General features: G+C 41.0%; 3 pseudogenes across 3 annotated transcripts; 2 read left to right on the top strand and 1 right to left on the bottom strand.

Annotated features, from left to right (window-relative positions):
* Positions 1–1,733: 1,733 nt before the first annotated feature.
* LOC308244881 (large ribosomal subunit protein uL22-like) lies at positions 1,734–2,237 on the bottom strand (annotated as a pseudogene). The gene has a single exon. The product of its transcript is annotated as a large ribosomal subunit protein uL22-like (transcript).
* A 2,609-nt stretch (positions 2,238–4,846) lies between these two features.
* On the top strand, positions 4,847–5,315 carry LOC308244161 (large ribosomal subunit protein uL23-like; annotated as a pseudogene). The gene has a single exon. The product of its transcript is annotated as a large ribosomal subunit protein uL23-like (transcript).
* A 7,164-nt stretch (positions 5,316–12,479) lies between these two features.
* LOC308244162 (heat shock protein HSP 90-beta-like) lies at positions 12,480–13,994 on the top strand (annotated as a pseudogene). Its single transcript has 2 exons — positions 12,480–12,667; positions 12,903–13,994. The product of its transcript is annotated as a heat shock protein HSP 90-beta-like (transcript).
* The last annotated feature ends 4,077 nt before the right edge of the window (positions 13,995–18,071 follow it).

The raw sequence follows: 18,071 nt of genomic DNA on the forward strand, positions 1-18,071 counted from the left end.
CTAATTTCTGTAAAATGCAAGGTTAAATTCTAAATATAAGGAGCCAGGTGAAGGAAGTTACTAGAAAATGCTATGTCTTGTCTCCTAAAAATAGTCTTGGTTATCCGGAAGAATTTCTAACTATTGTCTTCTCAATCTGCAGCTCTCTCATTGTGTCCTCTGAACAAGAACTAATTTCATTCCAACAAAACCAGTGTGGCATGTGGAACATCTGATAACCTACCTCTGCTCACCTCCCACATGCTCCTGTGGGAATCGACCTGGCCCGCTCCCCGGTCTTCTACTAGGAGGGCAAGATGTGACATGTCCTGTGAAGACATGTACGCTGGAAAGTTCCCTGGGTGCAGAGGATAAAGGGACTTGGGAGGAGGGAGGATGCAGGAGAAATTTTATGGGCGTGGTGGACATTGTTTGGAGAGCAGTTCCAAGGGAGGCACCAGCAGAAACAGCTCCAAGGCCAGAGTGACAGTGCAAATTTTTGTAAAGCACAGCAGGCTTATACTAGGGTTCAGCAAATGAAGCTTCACTGAACAATAACAATATAAAGTGCAGTTGAGGGTTTGGATGGGAAAGATGGACAGGAATGCACCTGGGAGGGTTTTGGTGAAGCCCAGGAAGTGAGTAAGAGGTTAGGGAGCAGAGGCATGAAGACTCTAGGGTCCCTGCTTCATGCTGGAGCCAGCCTGGGATCAGGAAATAAGTCACCAGAGGCACCTGGGCTAGTGGGCAGGACACCTCTAAAGTGAGAGCCCTGGCTTTCACTGACAGGGATGCCTTATTCAATAACTGTTTGCTGAGTGAGCCCATTGGGGAGTCATCTGAAAGGGTGGGCAAGACCAACTCTGGCAGGGCTCTGTCCACCAGGAGCCAAGATGTCTGCAGCTCAGTCATGGACTTTTCGGTGGCTTCTGTGAGATTAGGTTGAACTTCTCCCTCCCTCATCTGTCTCCTAAGGAAACCAAGAGGATTATCTGGTTCATCTTTCCAAAGCTATTTGTAGGCCCTCTACAGAACGCACTAGAACTTACTGTACTAGTGATAGTGTATTTTGAATTTACATGTCTATTTTCTCTTGGAAACTTTGGGCAGACTTATTGATGGATGACGGAGTGGATTTTCTTACAGTATAGTTTAACTTTCACTTATTTGTCTCCAAAGACATATAATGTGAACTCTGCATGCAGGATCTTAATCAGAATCACTTACTCACTGTGTTGTTAGTTGTTTTATTATTGAGTTGCGGGAGTTCTTGATATGTTCTAAGTATAAGTCCTTTGTCATATACCCAATATATAGCTTACCTATTATCTTTTCCAATGCCGTTTTTTGATGAGTAGCACATTTTATAAAGTTCATTTTATCAATTGGCTGGTGTTCTTTGTGTCTCATCTAAGTAATTTTTGCCTATTCTAAGGTTGAAAATATATTCTCCTATGCATAATTCTACAAGCTTTATAATCTTGGCTTTTTCATTTAGGTGTACAATTCATAATTAATTTGGGAGTATGGTATGAAGTAGCATCAACATTTATTTTGTCTATGTGGACATCCAGTTGTTCAGCACCATTGGTTAAAAAAGCTTTCCTTTCCCCACTGAATTGCTTGGGCAGTTGTAGTGAATACAAATTGAGCATGTAATTTGGGGTCTGTTTTTAGACTATATTTCATTTCATTGCTGTATAAACATATCCTTCTGCCAATATCATGCTTTTTTTCTTTTATTAGCGTTGAATTTACTCCCAGGCCATATGTTTTTGCTTCCTCGGTTTCTTCTGGGATACCTTTTTCTTCTGTGCAACCTCCTCTTCTGGTTTTGGAACCACCTGCTCTTTCTCAGGAAGGATCCTCTCAGCGTGGCAGGGAGAGCTCATGTGGGTTAATCCACCCGGGAGCTCTCTAAGTTCTGCACCGCATCTTGGGAGCTTTGTTCACCTGGATGCGCTCAGTGATCAGAGAATCTACATCTAAACCCTTAAGTTCAGTATTGCTCCCTGCATTTTTAAGCATGTGCAGCAAATTCTTTTTAGGCTACTGATCTTGTATCCAGCCCCTCTGTTTGGTCTGGGCACAGCTACCAACGCCATCATTGTAATGACAGAATGACACACATTGCTTCTGTAAAGTGCCCTTGATGGCCTGGGCAGTTTCACTGTGTTCTTAGAGTGAACATGAAGATTTGAACCTCTTGATGTGCATGATTTTGTGGGATTTTCTGAGTCAAGTGAATAGCAAACCATTTCAGAGGTTACCTCAGGCCATTTTGGGGAAGAGATGATGCTTTCTTAAGTAATGTACCGTTATAGTTATTCTTGAAATCTTGTTCAGAATTACTATTACTTTATAGTTTATGGCTAATTTACAGTAAACTTTTAGTCTTGTTCAAAATTGTTTGGCTATTCTAAGTCCTTTGTGCTTTTTAATAATTTTTAGAGTGAGCTTACAAATTTCTACAATGAAAGCCTTCTTGGATTTGTATGGGATTGCATTGAATCTATAGATGAATGTGGGGAGAAATGAAGTCATAACAGTATTGCCTTTCAATCTATGGACATGATGTATGTTCCTATTTATGTGGATTTTCTTTAATTTCTCTCAGAAATATATGTATTTTTAAATGTAAAGGTCTTGAACATATTTGTTAAATTTATCTCTACATATTTTATGTTTATATGCAATAGTAGTGTGGCTTTATTAAATTTCATTTTCTAACTGTTTATTGTTAAAATATAAAAATACATCTAATTTTTGTATATTAACTTTGTGTCTTACAACCTTAATAAATTTGCTTATTATTCCTAGCAACTTTTTTTGGGGGGGTGGGGCGTGGGGGCGGAGATTCCTTGGGATTTTCTATGTATGCAATCATGTCAACTGTAAATAAAGAGATTTTTACTGCTTTCTTTACACTCTTACACCTTCCCTTATTGTACTGTCTAGGCCTTTCAGTACTATGTTGAAAAGTGGTGTGAGTGGAAATCCTTACCTGATCCCCTGTTTTAGGAGAAAACATTCAATTTTGCATCATTAATATGGTTTTAGCCATAAGTTTTTCAAAGATGTCTTTTATTAGATTCTCATGGCTGGAGAGCATTCTCCCACTTCCATTCACATGTTTAAGCCCTAACCCCTAGGACCTCAGAATCTGACTGTATTTGGAGAATGGATCTTTAAAGAGGTAATTCAGCTAAAATGAGGTTTTAAGAGTGGACCCTAATTCAATATGACTGGCGTTTTTACAAGAAGAGTAAATTAGGTCACAGGCATAGAGTGAAGATCATGTGAGGACACACAGAGAAGATGGCTTCTGTGAGCTAAGGAGAGAGGCCTTAGAAGAAACCAACCCTGCTGACACCTTCATCTTAGACTTCCTGCCTCAAGCACTGTGAGATAAATGCTGTCACTTAAGCTGCCCATTTATGGTGCTTTGTTATGGTGGTCCTAGAAAGTTAATGCATAGATTGAGGACTGACTTATTCCTAGTTTGCTCAGAGTATGTGTGTTTTTTAGATTATAAACAGGTGCTGATTTTTGTCAATTTTTTTGGCTTCTACTGAAATGACATTTCTCTGTATTTTGCTAATGAGGTGAATTGCATTAATTAATTATTAAAATAATAACCCAACCTTGCATTCCTGGGATAAACCCCAATTGGTCATGATGTGTTGTCCTTTTACATATTGCTGAGTTTGATTTGCTAATATTTTATCAAGGATTTTTGTGTTTCTGTTTAGGAGGAATATTGGTCTGTATTTATTTATTTATAGTGATATTGTTATATGGTTTTGATATCAGGGTGTATCATTCAAGGTTGAATCAGAGAAACAGAACAAATGGGAGCTATATTAAAAAATTTAGTGCCAGGAATATGTGACTGTGGGGGCAGAGGAGGCAAGTGTGAAATCCATAAGGCTGCAGGAAGGGAGGCTGGAACTCTGGGCATGAGCTAAGGCTGCTTCCACTGGTGCGATTTCCGCTTCAAGGAAGCAAAAACTCTGCTCTTCAGGCCTTTCAACTTATTGAACCCACTCACCCAGAGTATCTAGCATTATCTCTCTTGCTTTAAGTGAACTGGCTCTGGACTTTGACCACATTCACAAAATGACTGACCAGCAAACTTTTTGTAGCCAGACAAGTCATCACAGTGTCATGCTGCTTCATTAAGTGAATTGGAAAGCATTTCCTCTTTCTATATCTTTTTAAAAAATATAACTCATAGCCCAGCTGTCATGGCTCAGTGGTTGAGCATCAACCTATGAACCAGGAGGTCATGGTTCGAGTCCCAGTCAGGGCACATGCCAGGGTTGCGGGCTCATTCCCCATTGGGGGGCATGCAGGAGGCAGACAATCAATGATTCTCATCATTGATGTTTCTCTCTCTCTCTCTCTCTCTCTCTCTCTCTCTCTCTCTCTCTCCCTCTCTATTCTTCTCTGATATCAATAAAAATATTTTTTAAAAATAACTCATATAGCATAAAATACATCATTTTTAAATGTACAATTTTGTGGTTTACTAAAGATTTACACACAATTGTATAACATCACCACTACCTAATTCCAGGACATTTTTCCCACCCCAAAAAGAAAGTGTGCCTCCTCCATACTTCCTTCCCCACTGTGGGAATGTTCCCTGCAATAAAGGGACAATGGAAAGTTCTGGGGTTGAGTGGTGGTATTGGCTACACAACAATTCGAATGGAGTTAATGCCCCTGGATTATACTCTTAAAGTGGTAAGTTTTAGGGTATGTATATTTTACCACAATAAGAAAATAATAAATGCAATCAAGGGTGCATATAAAAATCTATATATGTATTTAAAAAGTTCATTATATATATATTATACGAAATATGAAGATGGCATCGAACGCTAAGAAGGAAGACCTTGCCCCTCCTAAAGCTGAAGCCAAAGCAAAGGCTTTGAAGGCAAAGAAATCAGCACTAAAAGGCATCCACAGCCACAAAAAAAGAGAAGATCCACACGTCACCCACCTTCCGACGGCCAAAGACACTAAGGCTCCGGAGGCACCCTAAATATCCTCGGAAGAGCACACCCAGGAGAAACAAGCTTGACCACTATGCTATCATCTAATTCCCCCTGACTACCGAGTCAGCCATGAAGAAGATAGAAGACAATAATACACTGGTGTTCATTGTGGATGTCAAGGCCAACAAGCACCAGATCAAACAGGCTGTGAAGAAACTCTATGACATTGATGTGGCCAAGATCAACACCCTGATCAGGCTTGATGGTGAGAAGAAGGCATATGTTTGACTGGCTTCTGACTATGATGCTTTGGATGTTGCCAACAAAAACTGAAATCATCTAAACTGAGTCCAGCTGCCTAATTCTAAATATAAAAATTTTACACTGTAAAAATAAAAAAATAAAAAGTTCATTATTTTGTTGATGTCATTGGTCTCTGGGTCATGGTATTATAGGGTGTGACTTTTAATTTTTTCTTTTTCTTTCTACTTTTATGGTATTCATGTTTTTGGTTGAGAGCCTTATTTGTTTTATAATCAGAAAAAAATAAATTACTTCACAAACACTCACTGTGTAACAGCAAATACTCAACTGTTGCATTTGTTTACATCAACAAACATGGAGACTAGCTACGTTGAAAGCGATCTAGTCGAAATGTAAATACTAGTTCCCTTCATCTCAAACTTAAAAGGAAAACCTCAAAGCCAATATCAGGGAAAAAAGGCAAGCTTTATCAACTTTGGCTACATTTTTTTCCCATCAAGGTGAGTGTGGGCAACCCTGAACTTGGTTATAGTGCCGCAAAGTTCAGCAAACATTCAGGATACACAACAGTGTGTGGAGTACTGTGGTAGGCACTGGAAGGGAATGAGTCTTGATGTTTATTGTGATACTTATTAGAAGAGATTTGAAGCTGTGATGCTTGTGATTCTCTGTGCCCTTAATTTGCTGAATCAACCCAGAAGAAATTGTTTCACTTCCCCAAAGCTGCTTTCACACTGTAGCTAGCCACCCACCCATTCAGCAAAGCCACACATATGAACCAAGTTTAAAGAATTTCCTCACTGCAAACTTGGTAGAAACTATGTGGCTCAAATGGTCTGGATCAGATCCCACCCAGCTCCTCAAACAAATGCTGATTCCAGCAAATATGGATTCCAGATGGGGGGTCATTCTCACATATATGATTTCCCTTATAATTTTTTTTATTGATTTTTGAGAAAGAGAAGAGGAGAGGAGAGGAGAAGAGAGAGAGAGAGAGAGAGAGAGAGAGAGAGAGAGAGAGAGAGAGAGAGAGAGACTAACATCAATGTGAGAGAGAAACATCAATTGGTTGTCTCTCATACACACCCCAACCAGGGATCGACCTCCAACCTGGATATGTGCCCTGATTGGGAATCGAACCTGTAACCTTTTGGTGTATGAGATAATGCTCCAACCACCTCATCAGGTCAGGCCCTTTTTATTTTTGACTTTATAATTATCAGGAACAAGATTCCTCTTTATTTCAAAAACAAATCCCGTCAGTCAAATATTTACCTTTACTTTTTCTCTTAGAATTATGATAATTTTACAGAAAAATTCTAAATATGATACAGAGTTCCCATATGTCCTGCAGGTAGTTTTTATTAATGCTAGCATCTTTAATTGCCACAGTACATTTGTCAAAACTAAGAAATTAACATTAGTCCAATTACCATCAACTGAACTCCAGACTTATTTGTGTAGTAGGCAGTTAGATAGACATAAGCAGAGTAGGAACTATACATAGGTCAGGTGCAGAGGGTCACTGGGGTGGAGAGCCCCAGGTGCCTAGCAATAGGCAAAGCTACAAGCCCTTGCATGACCACTCCCTTAAGTATTAATCCCTGAAGATGATATCTAGTCTTCAGCTGTATTTCCGCTCCGGGCCCAGGAAAACAGCAAAACCAGATGGATCAACACCATGGCTGACATCAGGACCAGCTTCAATGACTAATAACTTCCTGCCCTGGCACTGACCAATCAGTGGAGACCACAAACTGGAGGAGATACACCTAGAAAGCTAATGAATATTCTATTGAGGTCCTCCCTTGAGACCTCCAGATAAAAGCCCTTAGGACAGAGGACCCAGTGAGGCTCTCTCTAAGGAGCACACACATGCCTTTTTCCACCCCTTTCCTCACCCCCTTGTCTCTCTCTTTCTCCCAAGCTCCAAGGGCCCTTCTTTTGCCTCTGTAACTAATTTCCTAAGCCCATTCTCCTTCTACAGTTCACTTCTTCTACCTCTGTGACTTTCTAAATAAACTTTATCTTATAGTTTGAGTCGTGGCTCTGAATTCTTTCCTAGCCAGAACTCAAGTACCAAGGTTGCTGAATAGAGGTCTGGTCTGACTCTACCAGCCTAACACTTGGTGCCATTTCACCACCAACAACTACATTTTACCAATTTTTTTCACTAATGTACTTTTTCTGTTCCAGGATCTTATTCCGGATCCCACATTGTACTTAGTCATCATGTCTCCTTAGTCTTCTCCAGTCTTTGACAGTTTCTCAGTCTTTCCTTGTTTATCATGAACTTGACAGCTTTGAAGAGTGCTGGCCAGATATTTTGTCAAATGTTCCTTAATTTGGGTTTGTCTGATGTTTTCTTTGGTTAAACTATGGTATGGATTTGAAGAAGACCCAGAGGCAAAGTGCCTGAGAAGAAATTTATTTTTTAAAGACTTCTCAATGTCTTTAATGCTAATATATGAATTCTCAAGAGGAAAAGCTATTTCTTACAGAAAAAATTTCAAGGAAAATATATCAAAAGTTAATTTTCTTATGTATCCTCTATTTCTCCTATATGTTTCCACCCCATTATATTTGCTATCAGATATCTGAGTTTGTTCTCAACACTTTAAATCTGCGCAGCAATAAATGGTCTTGGCTTTTTCTTTTTCTTTTTTTAAAATATATATTTTATTGATTACTGAGAGGAAGGGAGAGGGAGAGAGAGATAGAAACATCAATGATGAGAGAGAATCACTGATTGGTTGCATCCTGCATGCCCCCTACTGGGGATCGAGCCAGAAACCCAGGCATGTGCCCTCAGCTGGAATGGAATCAGGGACCTTTCAGTCCGCAGGCTGATGCTCTATCCACTGAGCCAAACCAGCTAGGGCTTAGCTTTTTCTTTCAAAGGTCTTATCACACCCCATGCTGGGCTAGTTGCAGTGGGAGAGCTGAAGTCACAAAGTCGTTAACATAGGTCCCTACTTTCAAACTCACTTTTAGTTGGAGAGACAGGGTGTTGCAAAATGATCTAAAACCAATTTGGTTTCATGGTCATCAGGTCCTTCTTGGTGGATGACAGTGGCTTCCAGTGATTAGAGATGCCTGGAGGAATACAGATGCCTCCTGCCCAACCACCTCCCTACCAGGTGTTATGTAATAATGACAGCAAGTCTTAGGCCACATTCTGAAATGTGAACCGACTTTTGTTTGCAAGCAAGTACAAACACCATGCTCTCTGTTCTTTCAGGCATTCCAATAAACACCTTGCATGAAAGTTTGACCAGAGGCAAATGTGACTGTGTTCTGACAATGGATCAACTCAATCACACCAAATGGTAGAAGACTCCAGTAAGTGAAAAACCTAGAAATGAGTGGGGTTTAGACCTCAGGTTCTTTCTATTCTGCCCAAGAGAGGACATGCATGGCTAGCTAAGTCTTTCTGGTCCATTGTACAAGTCTAGCTTGATCACTGCTCATTCTTTAAAAGGAAGCTGGCCTACATCCCTTACCCAAGGAACAAGTCCTCTGGTAAAGAATTAAGTAAGGATGTTTGAAGTAGTGCAGCCCCCTCTAGACTGTTGAGACTTGCCAGGATTTTTAAAATGTTCACTAATCACTCTTAATGTATGAGTTCCTCATTAAGATATTTCAAATACTAATTAAAAGCTTCAGTTTGAGAATTAAAATTAATTTACACACATATTATACTGTTAGAGACAAAAATTGAAGTAATTATAGTATAGTGTGATAAGAACAGATAAAGGTATGTATGAGGCACTCTGAGAGCCCACATATGGAGCTGGGCTGGGTAAGGGTGGGGTTCATAGTGAGGGGGTTAGAGAAGCTTCCAGAGAAGACGATCTTAACCAGAGCTCTGAAAAATGACTGGATATTCATCAGGGAGGCCAAGGTGAGATAGGGATTCCAGGTGGAGGGAGGTGGCAGGAAAGAGCCCAGAGGGAGGAAGGGGCTTGGAATAGGCATGGTGTGGGAATCACAGAGGAGAGGGTGGCAGTAATGGAGATGGGAAAGGTAAGGGAGTGCAATTCTTAAAGTTCACCCCAGACTGAGAAGTGTGGATTTGATCCTATGGGTAGCAGGAAACCACTAGAGGGTTTTATTATTTTTTTAATGGTCATCCTCCCACCCTCTCCCCTTTGGCAACTATCAGTTTGTTCTCTGTATCTATGGGTCTGTTTATGTTTGTTTTGTTTGTTCATTTGTGTGCTTTTTAAAAATTCCACTGATGAGTAAAGTCATATGGCATTTGTCTTTCTGTCTGACTTATTTCACTTGGCATAATACTCTCAATGTCCATCCATGTTGTCACAAATGGTAGGATTTCTTTGTTTTTTATGCCTTTACAATATACCATTATGTATATGTATCACATCTCTATCCAATCATGTATTGATGGACACCTAGGTTGTTTCCATATCTTGGCTATTGTAGATAATGCCGCAATGAACATAGGAGTACATATATCTTTTCAAATTTTTTTTTTGCATTAGAAAATTTTAAGTAGGATGTAAACTACATGATCAGATTTCTATTTTCCAGGGATATCTCTAGCAGCACACAGAGGGAAGGTGGGAGGAAGAAGGAACTGGAATCAGAGTGGCCAGTTAGAACTTAGGGTAATGGTTCTGGCAAGAGACATGGACAACAGTGTTTGTGAGGGAGCTACTAGTATAATAAAATTACCTTATTGAACACTTACTCTGAGCTAGGTTCTATGCTAAGCAAATTCCATATATTAATTCATTTCATCCTCATAACCTTACAAGGTTGGTACTGTTATCATCTCCATTTTAGAAATAAAGAGAGGCCCAGATAAGTTTGTCAAATACCAGACACCCAATTATATTTGCGTTTCATATAAACAAGGAGTATTTTTAGTATAAATATCTTATACTTTGCACATACTTATTTTATATTTAGTATAAATATGCAATACTTTTTGGAATTTGGCACCCTAGGCCCAGAAAGCTGAAGTGAGTTGCTCAAGGTGTGTTAGCTGCCAAACTGCAGCGCCAGAATTGGAATTGGGGCAGGCTGCTGACTGAGAGCTGAGCTGGGCTCCATGGTGCCTCCACTAAGCCACCTGCACAGGTAAAGCAGGGCAGGATCTCTGCCCACCCATGGGAACCCTGCCCAAGCAGTTGGAGTTAATCACCAGGGAGCCCTTCCTTTGCCCTTTAATCTTCCTGTTCTCTGAAGGCCTATTTCTTAGAAGAGGTCTCAAAACTCCCCTAAGCCTTAAGTCTTAATGCTTAGAACAAAACGGATGCCCGGTGACTAAGTAACTACCTCTCCCAACTTTCACTGCCTGGAGGGATCTGAAGGCATGTAAGGATTTCCATTTCCCTCAGCAAATGAGCGCTATAATTAGGAGCTTACTCAACTTGATCTTCACACAATGTGCACTCACTGCTCTGCTTTCCTGTTGCTACCAGCCTGGGATATAAAACATAATTAAACAGAAATGTTTAACAGATTTAATAAGGTTTCACCTGAGACACAAAAGACAATTGTATTTTTAACATTGGAATGTTTTACATATTCAGCAAATGAATCCCAGGTGTGGGCAGTACAATGTGGTCCAGGGTGGGATTAATACCCTTAAGAGTTTTGTGAAGAAGGCAGATATGAAAAACAGACCCAGAATAACTGGGATGTGGAGGGGGCTGTGGGAGTCCAGAGCAGGGAGCTCATGTGCCCTGGAGGAAGGTGGGATCATGAGGGCCTGGCTCCTCAAACCTGCCCATGGGCATCACTGCAGAGTATGGTAGCAATGCAGTACATGCTCCCCTGTGCCAGACCTACAGCATCAACTTGCATTTTAACAAGATCTAAGGGTAACTCCTATGCACATTAAAATTTGAGAAGTATTACCTTGAATAACACCAGAGATGACACATAAAATGAATCAGGAAGGATGAATAGTTTCCCAGGTGGGGTCTAAAGGGATGGCATTGGGGGGAGGAATAGTATAAGCAAAGGTATAGAGTTGTGAAGAGAAATTATAGTAGCCCTCCTCCCCTTTATCTATGGATATATTCCAAGACCCCAGTGGATGCCTGAAAACCTATATACACTGGTTTTTTATCCTATGCATGCACATCTTTTCACTTAAAGAGAGTACTTTATGGTTTCTCTTGGGCAAATCTGAATTGCCAGCATCACTACTCTTATACTTTGGGGTCATTATTAAGTAAAATAAGGGTTCCTTAAACACAAGCACTGTGAAACCACAAGATAGAGCAGGAATAGTGTGAGAATTCATCACTCTATTCAGAACGGAGCACAATTTTAAACTTAAGAATTGTTTATTTCTGGAATTTTCCATTTAGTATTTTTGGATCAGGGTCAAGGTGCAGAAAGCAAAACCAAAGATAACGAAGGGACTCCTGTATTTAGGAAACCACACAAAGCTTTGGTATGATGGTACATTGGGGAGTGATTGATGGGTAGGGGACTGGAAAGGCTGGCAAAGACAGCCTTAGAGGGGCAAGATCAAGGATAGCTTGAGGGGAGAAGCAGAGTTTGCCACCTCAAAATATGCCTTTGAGGGGATATTGATTGTTTTAAGTTTGTTATTTTAAGAAACAAGAGTCAAGAAGAACCTTTGCCCTCCTTAACCACCTAAAAGAATTTAGATAGAGGACCTGCTCCAGTAAGGGAGCCATCTTCACAGATAACTATATTTTTATATAAACTAAGTGTGATAAAAGGGAGGGACCTAGCAAGGCCCCTTTGATCAAAGTCCTCTCCGTGTCTCACTGTTAAAGTTGGCTCAGGAAACATTTGCTTAGCAAACATTTGCTTTCTATCTCCATGTGAATTGCCTTCCTGCCCTTTGTCCCAAACCACAACAGCGCCCCCTCACCCCCCACATTCCCTTTCTCCTTAGCTCAAGATGGCAAATAAGCCTTAACTGCCCCATTTGTCCTCTGGCCCCCTATCTTCTTATTGAACCCCTGTATATACATATGCAGCAAATTTGGTTATTTCTCCTGTAACCTGTTTCATGATTAATTTGATTGCTATTCCAGCCAGAAGAACTTAGGAGAGTAGAAGGAAAATTATTTTTTTCTTCTTTACACTTTCTTGCTTCATCAGAAGGGTTTGATTTTTTTTTCAAGTAATTATTTTCAGCAGTTTGTGAGCCAAATACAGTCCCTGCTCTCTAGTACTTGGATCTCGTCACCTTAAAGAAGCCTGAGAAAGTGGTGCACCATGGAGAGGAGGAAGTGGAGACTTTTGCATTCCAGGCAGAAATTGCTGAAGTCAGATGACTTGGAAGACCTCTTGGCAGTCAAGCACTTCTCTGTAGAAGGTCAGTTGTAATTTGGGGCATTGCTATTCATTCCCCATTGGGCTCTCTTTTACCTCTTCGAGAACAAGAAGAACAACATAAACTCTATGTCCATCATATATATATATATATAAAAGTCAAGCAACCAGAATGTCGGAACAACCGGAACAACCAGTTGCTTTGATGCACACTGTGACCCCCAATCACGCCCCCCCCATCAGGGGTGGGGCTGGCTGGCCAACCTCCCACATCCCACATCCCCTCCCCGCGGCTGGCCCTGCCTCAATTGGCCCCAATCAGGGTGGGCTGGCCAGACCCCACCTGTGCACGAATTCGTGCACCAGGCCTCTAGTGTGTTCATAATGGACAGCTGTGATGAGTTGATACCAGAGTACCTGAACTTCATCTGTGGTGTGGTTGACTCTAAGGACCTGCCTCTGAACATCTCCCAAGAAATGCTCCAGCAAAGTAAAATCCTGAAGGTCATTCATAAAAATATTGGTAAGAAGTGCCTTGAGCTCTGCTCTGAGCTGGCAGAAGACAAGAACTATAAAAAAATCTATGAAACATTCTCTAATAACCTAAAGCTTGGACTCCATGAGGACTGGACTAGTCGGGGATGCCTTTCTGAGCTTTTGCACTATCACACCTCCCAGTCTGGAGGTGAAATGACTTCTCTTTCAGAATATGTCTTTCACATGAAGAAGACATAGAAGTCCATCTGTTATATCACCCAGGAGAGCAAGTTGCCAACTCTGCTTTTGTGGAGCGACTTGGAAATGGGGCTTTGAAGTAGTATATATGAAGGAGCCTATCGATGAGTACTGTGTGTAGCAGCTCGAGGTGTTTGTATGATAAAGCTTGGTCTCAATTACCAAGGAGGGCCTGGCACTACCTGAGGATGAAGAGGAAAAGAGAAAATGGAAAAGAGCAAGGCCAAGTTTGAGAACCTCTGTAAACTCATGAAAGGAATCTTGGATATGAAGGTTGAGAAGGTGACAGTCTCCAATAGGCTTTTGTCTTCACCCTGCTGCATTGTGACTAGCACCTATGGCTGGACAGCTAACATGGAGTGTATCATGAAAGCCCAGACACTTTGGAATAATTTTATAATGGGCTACATGATGGCCAAAAAGCACCTGGAGATCAACCCTGACCAACCCATTGTGGAGACTCTGCACCAGAAGGTGGAGGCAGACAAGAATGACAAGGCTGTCAAGGACCTTGTGGTGTTATTGTTTGAAACTGTGCTGCTCTCTTCTGACTTTTCACTTGAGGATCATTAGACCTACTCCAACAGCATCTACTGCATGATCAAGTTAGGCCGAGGCATTGATGATGATGAAGTGACAGCAGAAGAACCCAGTGCTGCTGTTCCTGATGAGATAACCCCTGAGGGTGATGAGAATGTCTCTTGCATGGAAGAAGTAGATTAAGAGTTTCTACTTGCAGACCTTGTATCCTCTATGTAGTGTCTTCATGGCTCCCCCAGCAGCCCTGCATGGCGCTAGTCCACCTGGTTTCCTCTAACTGATGTTTAGTAGTTTTTTCTCTCCTGTCTTTGCCTAAGGCAGGTTACAATGGCCTCAAGCCTTCTCTTCTCATATTTGACATTAGGTTTGGATGTTGTGTATTGTTGATTTTTAAAATTTTGTTCTGAAATTAAAGTATGCAAAATAAAGATGATGCAGTTTTTAATTTTTTTCAAGCATACAAAAATATAAATAAAAAGTATAAAACAATGAAGGTAAAGTACAAATTAAACATTACAGATACAGCCTTCTGTGTATTCCCACTCACCTTCATTCTATTCACCTCCCTTCTTCTTGGACATAACTATTATTTTGAGTTTGGTGTTTCTCATGCATGCTTTTAGTTTTTATACAATTATTTAGATACAGAAATAATATTGTTTTGCATGCTAGATAACAATACGTATTTTACGGCAACTTTTCTTACTCAACATTATGTTTGAAATCTATCTATGGTAATACACAAGGCTTTAGTTAATTCATTTTTAACTATCATATAGCACAGAAGAATATATCACTATTTATTTGTCTAGTCTCCTAATGATGGATATTTTGTTTCTGCTATAAACAATATTTAAATGAGGGTGTTATGGATCTCCTTGTGCACATATTTGAGTTTCTCTGAGGAACATTTCTAGGAGTGGAGTTGCTGGGGCATAGAATGTAAATCCCTTCAGTTTCACTAGACAGATTGTTTTCTAAAATGCTTGTACCTATTTACACTCCTACCAGGAAAGTATGAAAGTTCCTGTTTCTCCACATCCTAACACTTAAAATTTTTTGCCAGTTTGATGATAGTGGAATGGCATCTCATCTTCAGTTCCTCAGTTACTAAGTAGAGCATGTTATCAGGTCCCTCTTTTGTAAATTTCCAGTTAATATCAATTGCCTGCTTACCTATTGGGTTGGTTGAATCAAATTGATATGTAGAGTTATTAATATTTTCTGCACACAACTCCTTTATTAGTTTTCTGTATTTACAATTTTTCTCTCAGACTTTGGTTGGCTTTTTCATGTTGTTTATGGTACCTTTTCTTGTATGCAAGTTTTCCAATTTCAGTGTAATTGAATGAATCTATGTTTTCCTTTTTATTTTGTGTGCATATATTAGACTTTTTTTCCTATGCAGATGTCTTATATTTTTTCCCTCTAAGAGTTTTAAAGTTTTGTTTTCAACATTTTAGTCTAATTTTATTTTCTCATATTGACAATCAGTTGTCCCATGGCCACCTATTGACTAGTCTATCTTTGCCCTCTGAGTTGTAGTGTTACTACTGTCAGAGACCAACATTACCTGGGTGCATGTTCCATTGCTATCCTGTCCCATCAGCCTGTGTGTCTCTTCCTGCTCCTTTGGCAAACAGTCCTATTGACAGAGCTTAATGATAAGGAATGACATGTGAGAAGGTGACATTTCCAATAGTCCTGGTGATTTTGACCCTGTGTTCTTGCACACACACTTCAGAGTTGTCCTGTAAAGTTACACACAGCAGTCACTGAAGTAATGATTTTCATTTCACTGAACTTATATAATACTTTGAGAGAGATTTGGCATTTTTAAGATGGTCATCCCATCCACAAACAAGGAATAGCTTTTCATTTATTAGGTCTTATGTCTTTCTATAAAATGTTATAATTTTCTAGTAAAGGTCATGGATTTTTTAGATTTTTTTCTGCAATACCTTACCTTATATTTTCTATTGCTATTATAAATTATTAATTTTAAATTATACTCTAGGTTTTATTTTTTTGGATTTGTTTTGCAGATGGTTTGTGCTTTCAGAACAAGTAACTTACAAGTTGACCATTATTTTTTTAAAATATATTTTTATTGATTTCAGAGAGGAAGGGAGAGGGAGAGAGAGATAGGAACATTGGTGATGAGAGAGAATTATTACAGGGGGGGTCAAGCCTGCAACTCAGACATGTGCCCTGACCAGGAATTGAACAGTGACCTCAATTGGGTCATAGATTGATGCTCAACCACTGAGCCACACTGGGTGGGCTTGACCATCTATACTAATAAAAGGGCAATATGCAAATTAACCGTCACTCTGCAACAAAGGTGGCCGCACCCATAGCCACAAAGATGGTGACACCCACAGCCACAAACATGGGAGCACCAGCTGGAGTGACGGAGCTGGCTGGAGCCAGCCGGAGTGGGCGGGATGTTTGGCTTCTTCTGTCACCCTGGCGATGAAGGAAGCCAAACCTCCTGCACACCCTGGCTGGCCACTGAGGGCCGGCCTCTGGGCGGCGGCCATGGAGCTGGCCAGAGCTGGCGGGATGCTTGGCTTCCTTCGGGCAGGATGCTTGGCTTCCTTCATCACCCTGGCAAACCAAGCCTCCCACATGCCCCAGCTGGCTGCCGAGGGAGTGTCAGGTCCTGTCAGCCCCACCAGAATACCCCAGTCTTTTCAGCCCCACTGCTTGCTTCCTTTTCGTTTCTGCAACCCCTGGACCAGAAGCAGAAGCCAAGAGTATGGGGAACACCAGGAATGCTGGGAATCGTGGTTCTGGTGCACAGGAATGCTAGGAATCGTAGTTCTGGTAGTGGACGCATTGCAAGATCTCCTAGATCAGTGGTCGGCAAACCGTGGCTCGCGAACCACATGCTGCTCTTTGGCCCCTTGAGTGTGGCTCTTCCACAAAATACCATGGCCTGGGCGAGTCTATTTTGAAGAAGTGGCATTAAAAGTTTAAGTTTAAAAAATTTGGCTCTCAAAAGAAATTTCAGTCGTTGTACTGTTGATATTTGGCTCTGTTGACTAATGAGTTTGCCGACCACTGTCCTAGCTACTCCAGCAAAGTGAGCCTGGAGCAAGTTACTGTTGCCGGTGGGGGATGGAGGGAAAGCAAATGTGAGAGACATAAGTCAGAGTGTCAAGGAAAAATTAAAAGGAAGATATCCTGCAACTTCTACGAAATTTCCACCAATGGAGCAAAGAAAAAAAAACAGAGCTCTATTATTCTGTGAGCACCAAACCAGACTGGGCTGGAGTCTCACACAATTCGCTCATATGATTGCAAAGACAGATAGAAACTTCAGTCTTTCATGTACCCAGGCAGATAGAATGCACAACATGCACATTTTCACGGAAGAGGACTTAACAGCACTGTTTGCTATACACCCTTTGGTAAATCACCTTTTTGGTGGCCATTTGTGTTAGTTAATTGCCATAATCAAGAGTAAAAATTAAAACTTTTCTATCTCTATATCAAGCAGGTCCTTACAACTTTGAGCAAGGCAACTATCTATAATAATAAAAGTGTAATATAAGGGGCAATCAGGCAGGCCAGCAGAAGCAGTTAGGGGTGATCTGGCAGGCAAGCAGTTAAGGGCAATCAGGCAGGCAGGCAGAGGCAGTTAGGGGCAATCAGGCAGGCAGGTGAGCAGTTGAGGCAATCAGGCAGGCAGAGTAGTTAGGGGCAATCAGGCAGGCAGGCAAAGGTGGTTAGAGGTGATGAGGCAGGCAGGCGAGCAGTTAAGGGCAATGAGACAGGCAAGCAGAGTGGCTAGGGGCAATCAAGCAGGCCAGCAGGCAAGTTAAGAGCCAGCATTCCCAGATTGTTAGAGGGTGCAAGCAGGGCTGAAGGACTGACCCCCCCCACACACAAATTTCGTGCACTGGGCCTCTAGTTATTTTATAAATATGAGTTGACCATTACAGGTCCTGTTGCTGGTTTGCCTGTCCAGTGCTCAACTAATGCAAGAGCCTGGTACTAACTCATTTGCTCTGGCCCATTTTACAAATCACTTATCTCCTAGTTCTGTTGTGTGGCTGATAACCCCTTCTGCTCTGGAGCAGTTTCTTCTTTCATCCTAGAAAAATCTATATTGTTTACTCTGCTTTGTGAGTTATAGATACACCAGAGAGTCATCTGAGAATGCTATGCTGGTTCAGTGAACTGGCTAAAAAGCGAGGACTAAGTAAAGATTGCTCCTTCCATCTCCCAGATCAGCTCACAGGCTTATAGCAC

Source organism: Plecotus auritus (genome assembly GCF_963455305.1).
Source record: "Plecotus auritus genome assembly, chromosome: 3".
Classification (NCBI taxonomy): domain Eukaryota; kingdom Metazoa; phylum Chordata; class Mammalia; order Chiroptera; family Vespertilionidae; genus Plecotus; species Plecotus auritus.